The 8,391-nt window shown below is 35.6% G+C and overlaps 1 pseudogene; it reads right to left on the reverse strand.

The window, feature by feature from the left end:
* Nucleotides 1–5,231: 5,231 nt before the first annotated feature.
* Nucleotides 5,232–8,117, reverse strand: LOC133101642 (proline-rich protein 13-like; annotated as a pseudogene).
* Nucleotides 8,118–8,391: the final 274 nt, after the last annotated feature.

Consider the following 8,391-nt stretch of genomic DNA (forward strand, 5'->3'; position numbering starts at 1 on the left):
AAGGTCTAACTAACATGATTATTTTTCCTCCAGAATAATGGAGAGGAGAGAACAGAATGCAAACCAGAATAGATGGTAAGAGCTCATAATAGGCAGAGTTTCAGGGTACAGGTGTCTGGATTTGTTACCATAAACTTTTGATGACTCCAATTTATTTTTCTCTTTATTTTATTTCATTGTTAATGTCTTGATAAAATTTTCAGATTTTGAGTATATATTCTTTTCGGGTCCTTGAAGACATGGTATTGGTAATGACTCCTAAGAATAACAGTTCTACTCAAAATTCCTTTTACTTGTAGAGGTGGAAGATGAGGGGAATTTCACCTGCTAGGACAAATTTGAGATGAAAAGAGGAATTCTTGATTTAAGGAATATAAGAACAGAATTCTGAGGCAGATCTCTTGGGAGCAGAAATAGTAGGAAAGGTCAAAGTAACCTTGAACCTGAAATAGTTAAACAAATATTGATATCATAATTATAGCAAAAACAAGATTATAGACTTGGCTTGAGATTTTCCATAATAAATTTGGGTTGTCCAGCTCACAATAGAATAGTTCTTATATTGAATAATGCAGCTAAAAGTTAGGTGAGTATAAGCCTGTAACCCAGAGTATAATGTTCTCTGGGTCCCTTTCAGGCTTGTAACAGTGCACATGGTTTAGTGAATATTTATACATCTCTACTCATTTCTTTGCAGTCATGACTATGATAAATTGGGAAAATAGTGATAATCCTAGTGATTCGGACTTGGTTCTAGAGTTCTAATGACATATGAATTTCAGTATGGCCTTTTGAGAGACTGCACATGATATTCTTGTAGGCATGAGTGGTGAGGGAAAGTGATGAGGTTGGAAGAAAACAGATTCTGGAGTCAGTTTGCCTTAGTTAGAGTCCTGGCTCAGCTACTTACTAATGGTACAACTTTGGGAAAGTTACTTAAACTCTGTGTGACTCAGTTTTCTAATCTGTAAAATGGGGATGACAATATTACATCCTCATGGGTTGTTGTGATGATTAAGTAAAGCAACACATAGGGTTCTTGGAGCTGTTTTCAACACATAGAGAGTTCAAACCATATGTGACAATAAAATACTCAGATGGACTTAACGCCCAGATTCCAATAGTGTAAAATCTATGTGAAAGTTCTGTTTCTTGACCAAGATATATAATGATAAATAGGGTTGGATACAGATAACATGTTAATTGAAATTTATTGATGAGAAAACACTGGGAATATCATTGACATACAAAATTGAAGATATTGACTGCAAGATAATCCTAGGTGGTTACAACTACAGGGGGAAAAATCTGAGAATGTGATATTTAAAATAGAAATTTTTCCAACACCAAAGTAAAAGAATGAATTATTTTTAAAAATCTTTACAAGTTCAATATTGAAAAGGTGCAAATAAATAAAAGTATATGTAGGAAAGATTTAAGGAAGAGTTTTGGTCGACTGCAAATATAATGAGTCAGTGACATAGTGAAGATGTCCACCAAACTAACTAATAGCATAGATACAGTGTCCAGAACATGGGAGGTAAGAGTTTTGCTTTACTCTGTGCTTGTCGGGCCACATCTAGAATAATACACACAGTTCTTTAAGAGAAATACATTTGAAAACCATGATATATAAGGGAGTCCTATAAAAATTAAAGAAGTTTAGTTTTGTGAAAAAGAGATTTCAGGGTAAAATGATATTTGCCTAACTTAAAGAACTCTAAATTAAATAACAATTAGACTTATTTTATGCAGCTCTCGAAAGCATATTTTATATATGATTAATGAATGAGGCTTAGGGGAAAGTATTTTCCATTTTAATACGTCAGTTTCTGTCTTCTCAAATGCCACCCAGTTTCTAAACCAATGTTGTTTAAGTCAGAAAGTGTATTAAGATTTCTGCTTGAATGATGAGTGCATTCTAGAATAGTGAGCCTACCATATTCTTTTAAGTGTCTGGCACACCTGACATGAGCTCTGAGTAATTTTATGCCCTCCTAGTGGTTCTTCAGGGAACCCAGCGTCTATTCTGTCTTTTGGTAACAACACCTTGATGTCCCTTTGACTTACCCCTCCCACAGTCTCAATTCACTGTGCTTTTTATGAGGTCGACTCAACAACGTACTCTGGGTATGGGCACTGTGATTGGCTTAGGGATGATCATATGTCCCAATTTTGTCCAGTAACACTTAGACACAGGATATTATGTTTGAATTGCTGGAAGAAGATACTTGTGTCCTCCTTAACTCCCCCCCACCCCCATCACACACATACACACAAAATGTACTTGTCTGGGAAGCTACTGTCTTTTCATTAAATCTTTGACAGAAGCCAACAAGAAAGAGAGCAGAATTAAGACGTTTTCTTAGAGTGGGTCCTAGTAATATAATTTGAAACTCTGGTACTAGTATAACCATGGATATTTAACTTTTGTGAGCCAACAAATTCCCTTTTTAATTTATTTTTAAATTTGCTTAAACTTATATGTTGAAACAATTATAAATTCACATAAAATTGCAAAAATTATACAGAGAGATTCCTTGTACCCATCACCCAGCTTCTCTCAATGGTGACATCTTACATAATTATAGTGCATTATCAAAACCAGGAAATTGATTGGTATAGTAGAATTAACCAAACTATAGACCTTGCTCAAATTTTACTGTATTTTGCATGCACTCATTATTTTATGCTGTTGTGTGTAAGTCTATGATATTTTTTCATATGTATAGATTTATATAACCATCATTATAATCAACATAAAGAACCATCATTACATCATTACATCCCTACAAAGCGACGCTCTCATGCTGCCTCCTTTCTAATCACGCTCTTAACCCATGGCAACCACCTGTGCATTCTCTTTCTCTATAATTTTGTCATTTTGAGAACATTATATAAAAGGAATCAGACAGTATGTAACTTTTTGAGATCGGTTCCCCTTTTATTAAAGCCTTTTGAGATTAGTTCCCTTTTGCATTAAATATTATTTATTTAGGTCTTGTGTCACTTCCATCTATGTTCCAGTTGACACAATCCTCAAGGCAGAATTTTTTTTTTAAACCTCTATTGTGTTTGCTCATTCAGTGTAACTGAAATTCCTGCTCTGGTTCTTTAGTTAGCTTCAGTCTCCCCACAGGAAATGAAATCTTACCCCCAAATCCAGCTGTGTGTCTGAGGTCTCAACTGGCTTGGCTCTTGCCCCCCTCCCGCCTCCCCCTCAGGAGCTGCAGCTCTCAAACAACCAACCAGTGTATGGAATCCTAGAAAGTCATAGGCCAGTTGTCAGCTTAACACTGTCACTTTTCAAAGTTCAATTTTGGCAGCTCTTAGTAAAATATGATTTCTGAATTTTTGAATAGATTCTTTTTACAAGAAGAAATAGGAAAACTTAATTGAATAGCCCTATATCTGTTAATGAAAAATGAATTCAAACAAAAGAAAATCCCAGGGTCATATCCCATCCCCAGTAAATATTATTAAACATATAAGAAAGAGATAGGAGGAGGGAACATTCTCCAACTTGTCTATAACATCAACACAAACTTGATGATGAATTCTAAAAATGACATCATGAAAAATATTACAGAGTCATATTCCTTGTGAATATAGATGCAAAAATATTTAACAAAATAGCAAATTGAATCCAGCAATATTTATATACATACACAAAAATATATCATGAACAGGTTGGATATGTTCCATCAATATAAAGTTGGTTTAATATTTGAAAATCAATCAAACTCACTACGTTAACATAACAAAAAGTAAAATACATGAGCATCTTGATAGATACAGAAAAAGTATTAAAAAAAACATTCAACTGCCATTCATGATAAATGTACTCAGTATACAAGGAAGAGAAAGAAAGATTTTCAATCTCGTAAGGGACATTTATGAAAAACCTATAGTTAACATACTTAATGGTAAAAAATGGAACATTTCCACTTCAAGATTGAGAAATGTGGTGAATATGTTTACTTTTGCTACTTCTATTCAACACTGAGCTGGAAATACTAGTGTGAGGTAAGGAAAAGAAATAAAAGACCATTCAGATTAAAACAAAAGAAGTAAAATTGTCATTATACACAGATGACATTATGTTTATGTAGAAAACCCCAAAGGAATCTTAAAAGAAAACCTACTAGAACAGTGAACTTAGCACAGAATACAAAGTTAATACACAAAAATTAATTGTATTTCTGTGTATTAGCAACAGAAAACTAGGAAATCAAATTTAAAACACAGCATTCAATGACAGGAAATACTTAACAAAACACATGCAAATCCTTCTACTATAAACTACAAAATATTGATGAGAAAAGAGGGAAGACCAAAATAAATGAAGAGATACATAATGTTTGTGCATGTTCATGCATTATAAGACAAATTGTTAAGAAACCAATTCTTCAAAATGTCTGTATAGGTTCTATGTAATTCTCTTCAAAAGCCAATTAGTATATTTTATACAAATCAGAGCCTGGCTTTAGAAATTATAGGAAATACAAAGATTCTAGAATTGACAAAACAATCTTGAAGAAGAACAAAGTTGTTAGACCTTCACTTCCTGATTTCAAGACTTAAAGTTATAGCAGTCAGGACAGTATGGTATTAAAATAAGGATAGACAAGGTGATCAATGAAACAGAATAGAAAGCCTAGAAATATAAAGATGTATTAACAGTCAGTTTTTGTTTATTTGTTTGTTTTCCAGGAGAAACAGCTTTATTTTGACTGAGAGTTGGAGACTGAGAGCAGGACCTGAGATAGCATTCTGAGCTAAGGGGTAAAGAACAGTTTCCAAAATGGCAGTCAGAGCTCATCAGCCAAATGGACTCCACTTCCCAGCAGCCTTGCAGTGAGTGCAATCAATAAAAGGCCTGCTGGGAAATGTTTATTTGCCACTAAATCACCCAAGCATGCCACAATTACAAGAAAGGTACAGGTCATTTTTTTTCTTTCCATAATTAAATTTCCACAGCATCTCCCCAATCATGAGTATTACAAAAGAAAGTAAAAAATCACGTCTTACAGATCTTAGACTTGTCTTCAGCATTGAGCTCAAATCTCATCATCTTCAAAATACAGTTCTGAAAAATTCACCGCTAAAAGTTCTATCCAAGCAGTGGGAAGACGGCCTTTGCTAGCCCATGGCAATTCTTTTCCCATTTTCCCTAGCCAGTTAAGGTTGAACAGCAGAGTGAGGCTTAGATTGCAGGGATGGCGGGGGGGAGGGACACAAGGGCTAATTTCCCCCAGTACAAGATGGCATCTGAAGCTTGATGGGAGAGCAGAACTGGAGAGACTTGAGGGAAGGGTCCAGGCCCTGTATTCAGTCAGAGTCACTGCTGGAAGAGGAAGAGGAGGAGGAGAAGGAGGAGGAATGCTTGCCATGTTTGTGGTGCTTCTGCTTCTTATGAGCTTTTTTCATTTTCTTTTGCATCTTCTTGTCAATCACCATTCCTGGTCCTACCATGCCAGGAGTCAATGGATTCACAGGACACATGCCAGGGGCAGGTGGTGGGTATTGATGGGGGTAGGGACCTGAGGGTTGGCATCCTGGATACCCTTGTTGTGGCACAGGATGACAGGGCCCACCAGGGGGAAAGGCTGGATTCCCCTGGGGTGCTCCTGGGGAGTGGGAAAGGGGCCTGGAGGAAAGGTAGGGGTGGCAGGTGGTGGATGGGCAGGATTGCAACCTCCAGGGTACCCGACATTAGGGGGGTATGGATATGGCCCTGGCTGCCCGGCATTGGGATTCCATATGTTCAGGTATTTCCTCCAGCCCAGGAATGGAAAAAGAAGGAAACTGAGGAATCCAGGTGTCCCGTCACCTTTACACCACTGCTTCAACAGTCAGTTTTTAACAAAGGTAACAATATAATTCAATGGGGGAGAGAAAAGTTCCTGACCAACTGGATATCCATATGGAAAAAACAAAAACAAACCCCCAAACTTTGATTCCCCTCGCACTTCACTCACATACATATTTTATTCAAGAAGGATCATAGATATAAATATAAAGCTAAAACTATATCTCTTATAGTCAAAACACATGAGAAATTTTTCATGAACTTTGGGTAGGCAAAGATTTCTCAGGTAAGACACAGAAGGCAAAAACCATACAAGAAAATATTTATAAATTATATTTCATCAACTTAAAAATTTTCTTATCAAAAGAAATAGTTAACATAAATGAAAAGGTAAGCCACAAACTGGGAGAAAATATTATAGTATATATGTATCTAATAAAAGACATATCTAGTATATATAAAGAATATGGAAGGGTATAATATAAGAATATATATAATATATAAATAATATAGAAAGAACTCCTGTAACTCAATACTAAAAAGACAAACAACCCAATTAAAAAATGAGCAGAGCTTTAAACAACAAGACAAATATGCAAGTAGCCAATAAGCACAAGAAAAAGTGCTCAATTTTATTAGTTCTCAGGGAAATTCTAATTAAAACTGCCATGAGATACCATTTCCCACCTTTAGAATGGCTAAGATTAAAAGTGTTTTTAGGGATGTAATGTACAGCATATTGACTATAATTAATAATACTCTATTGCAGGGCTTCCCTGGTGGTGCAGTGGTTAAGAATCCGCCTGCTAATGCAGGGGACACGGGTTCGAGCCCTGGTCCGGGAAGATCCCATATGCCACGAAGCAACTAAGCCCTGTGCGCCACAACTACTGAGCCTGCGCTCTACAGCCTGCGACCCACAACTACTGAGCCCATGTGCCACAGCTACTGAAGCCCGCGCGCCTAGGGCCCGTGCTCCACAACAAGAGAAGCCACCACCGTGAGAAGCCAGTGCACCGCAACCAAGAGTAGCCCCCCTCGTCACAACTAGAGAAACCCCATGTGCAGCAATGAAGACCCAATTCAGCCAAAAATAAAAATAAATAAAATAAAATAAATTTAAAAAAATACTCTATTGTATATTTGAATGTTGCTAAGAATAGATCTTAAAAGCTCTCATCACAAGAAAAAAAATATGTTAACTATGTTTGGTGATGGATGTTAACTAGACTTATTGTGATGCTCATTTCACAACATATACAAATATCAAATCATTATATTATATACCTGAAACCGATATAATGTTATACGTCAATTATATCTCAATTTTTAAAAAAGTGTTTGTAAGGGTATGGAACAATTAGAACCCTCAGAGATTGATACTGGGAGCACAAAATGGTGCTACCGCTTTAGAAAAGAGTTGTCTAGTTCCTTGAAAAGCTAAAAAAAATTTCCTAGCAATTCTACTTCTAGAAATTTACCCAAAAGAAACAAAATCTTGTATTTATAAAGAGACTTGTAAAAAATAAATAAAAATTAAAAAAAGACTTGTATAGAATGCTCATAACAACCTCTTTTGTAATAAATAAAAACTGAAAGCATCCCAAATATTCATCATCTGGGAAATGGACAAATTGTGACATAGTCATAGAGTGGAACACAACTGAGCAATAAAGATAACTGAACTGCCGATACATGCAACAATATGGGTAAATCACATGAACATAATTTTGAATGAAAATAAAACAGACTCAAAAGAGTATATATTCTGTAATTGTACATAGATACTGTTCAAGAACAAGGAAGACCCTTCTGTGGTGAAAGAAACCATGGTAGGCTCAGTGCTAGGATTAGGAAGACCTGACTGGAAACCAGCATGAGGGAACTCTATCTTGATTGAGGCACTCAATACTTGGGTATATATATATTCATCAAAATTCCTTACACATAAGATATGTGGTATTACTGTTATTTAAATTATATATCAATAAAAAATTGAAACCAAAGAAAAAATTTTCTCAAATACTGACAACTTCCCAGATCAGTACATATTCAAAATATATCTTTAGATACACTGTGATTTGAATTTTTGCCTGTCTATTTTGAATACCATTCTTCTTTATACCAACGTCAGTTCCCCAAGGTTTAGTACCTCCCAATTCCAACCTTTCCCCATTTCTAACTGGTCATCTGTTGAGGTCTCAGACTATTTTAACAATAATTCTGCCCCAGTAATAGAAATAAGGACTCATTAGCTATAACTAAGTGTATAGAAACTTACTTGCAAGTGTGATGAGTTCCCCATCACACTGGATATTCAATAAGGTCAGATAGTCATTTTATTCAGTAGATGTTCTGTAATACCTGTTATATGCCTGTTACTGTCCTAGGCATTTAGTTGTATAGCTTCAATATATCAGGAATTAATAACTTGCAGCTGTACTTTTAAAATTGTCTTTTTCTTCTTCTGATATTTCTTAGCTGCAATGATGACTGTACTTACATATACAATGGGAATAAAACCATAGGGCAGGGTTTTCATCCTGGTCATTTTTATGATCAGGAGTTCCTTCAAAGTG

This window comes from Eubalaena glacialis, chromosome 11, assembly GCF_028564815.1.
Source record: "Eubalaena glacialis isolate mEubGla1 chromosome 11, mEubGla1.1.hap2.+ XY, whole genome shotgun sequence".
NCBI lineage: Eukaryota > Metazoa > Chordata > Mammalia > Artiodactyla > Balaenidae > Eubalaena > Eubalaena glacialis.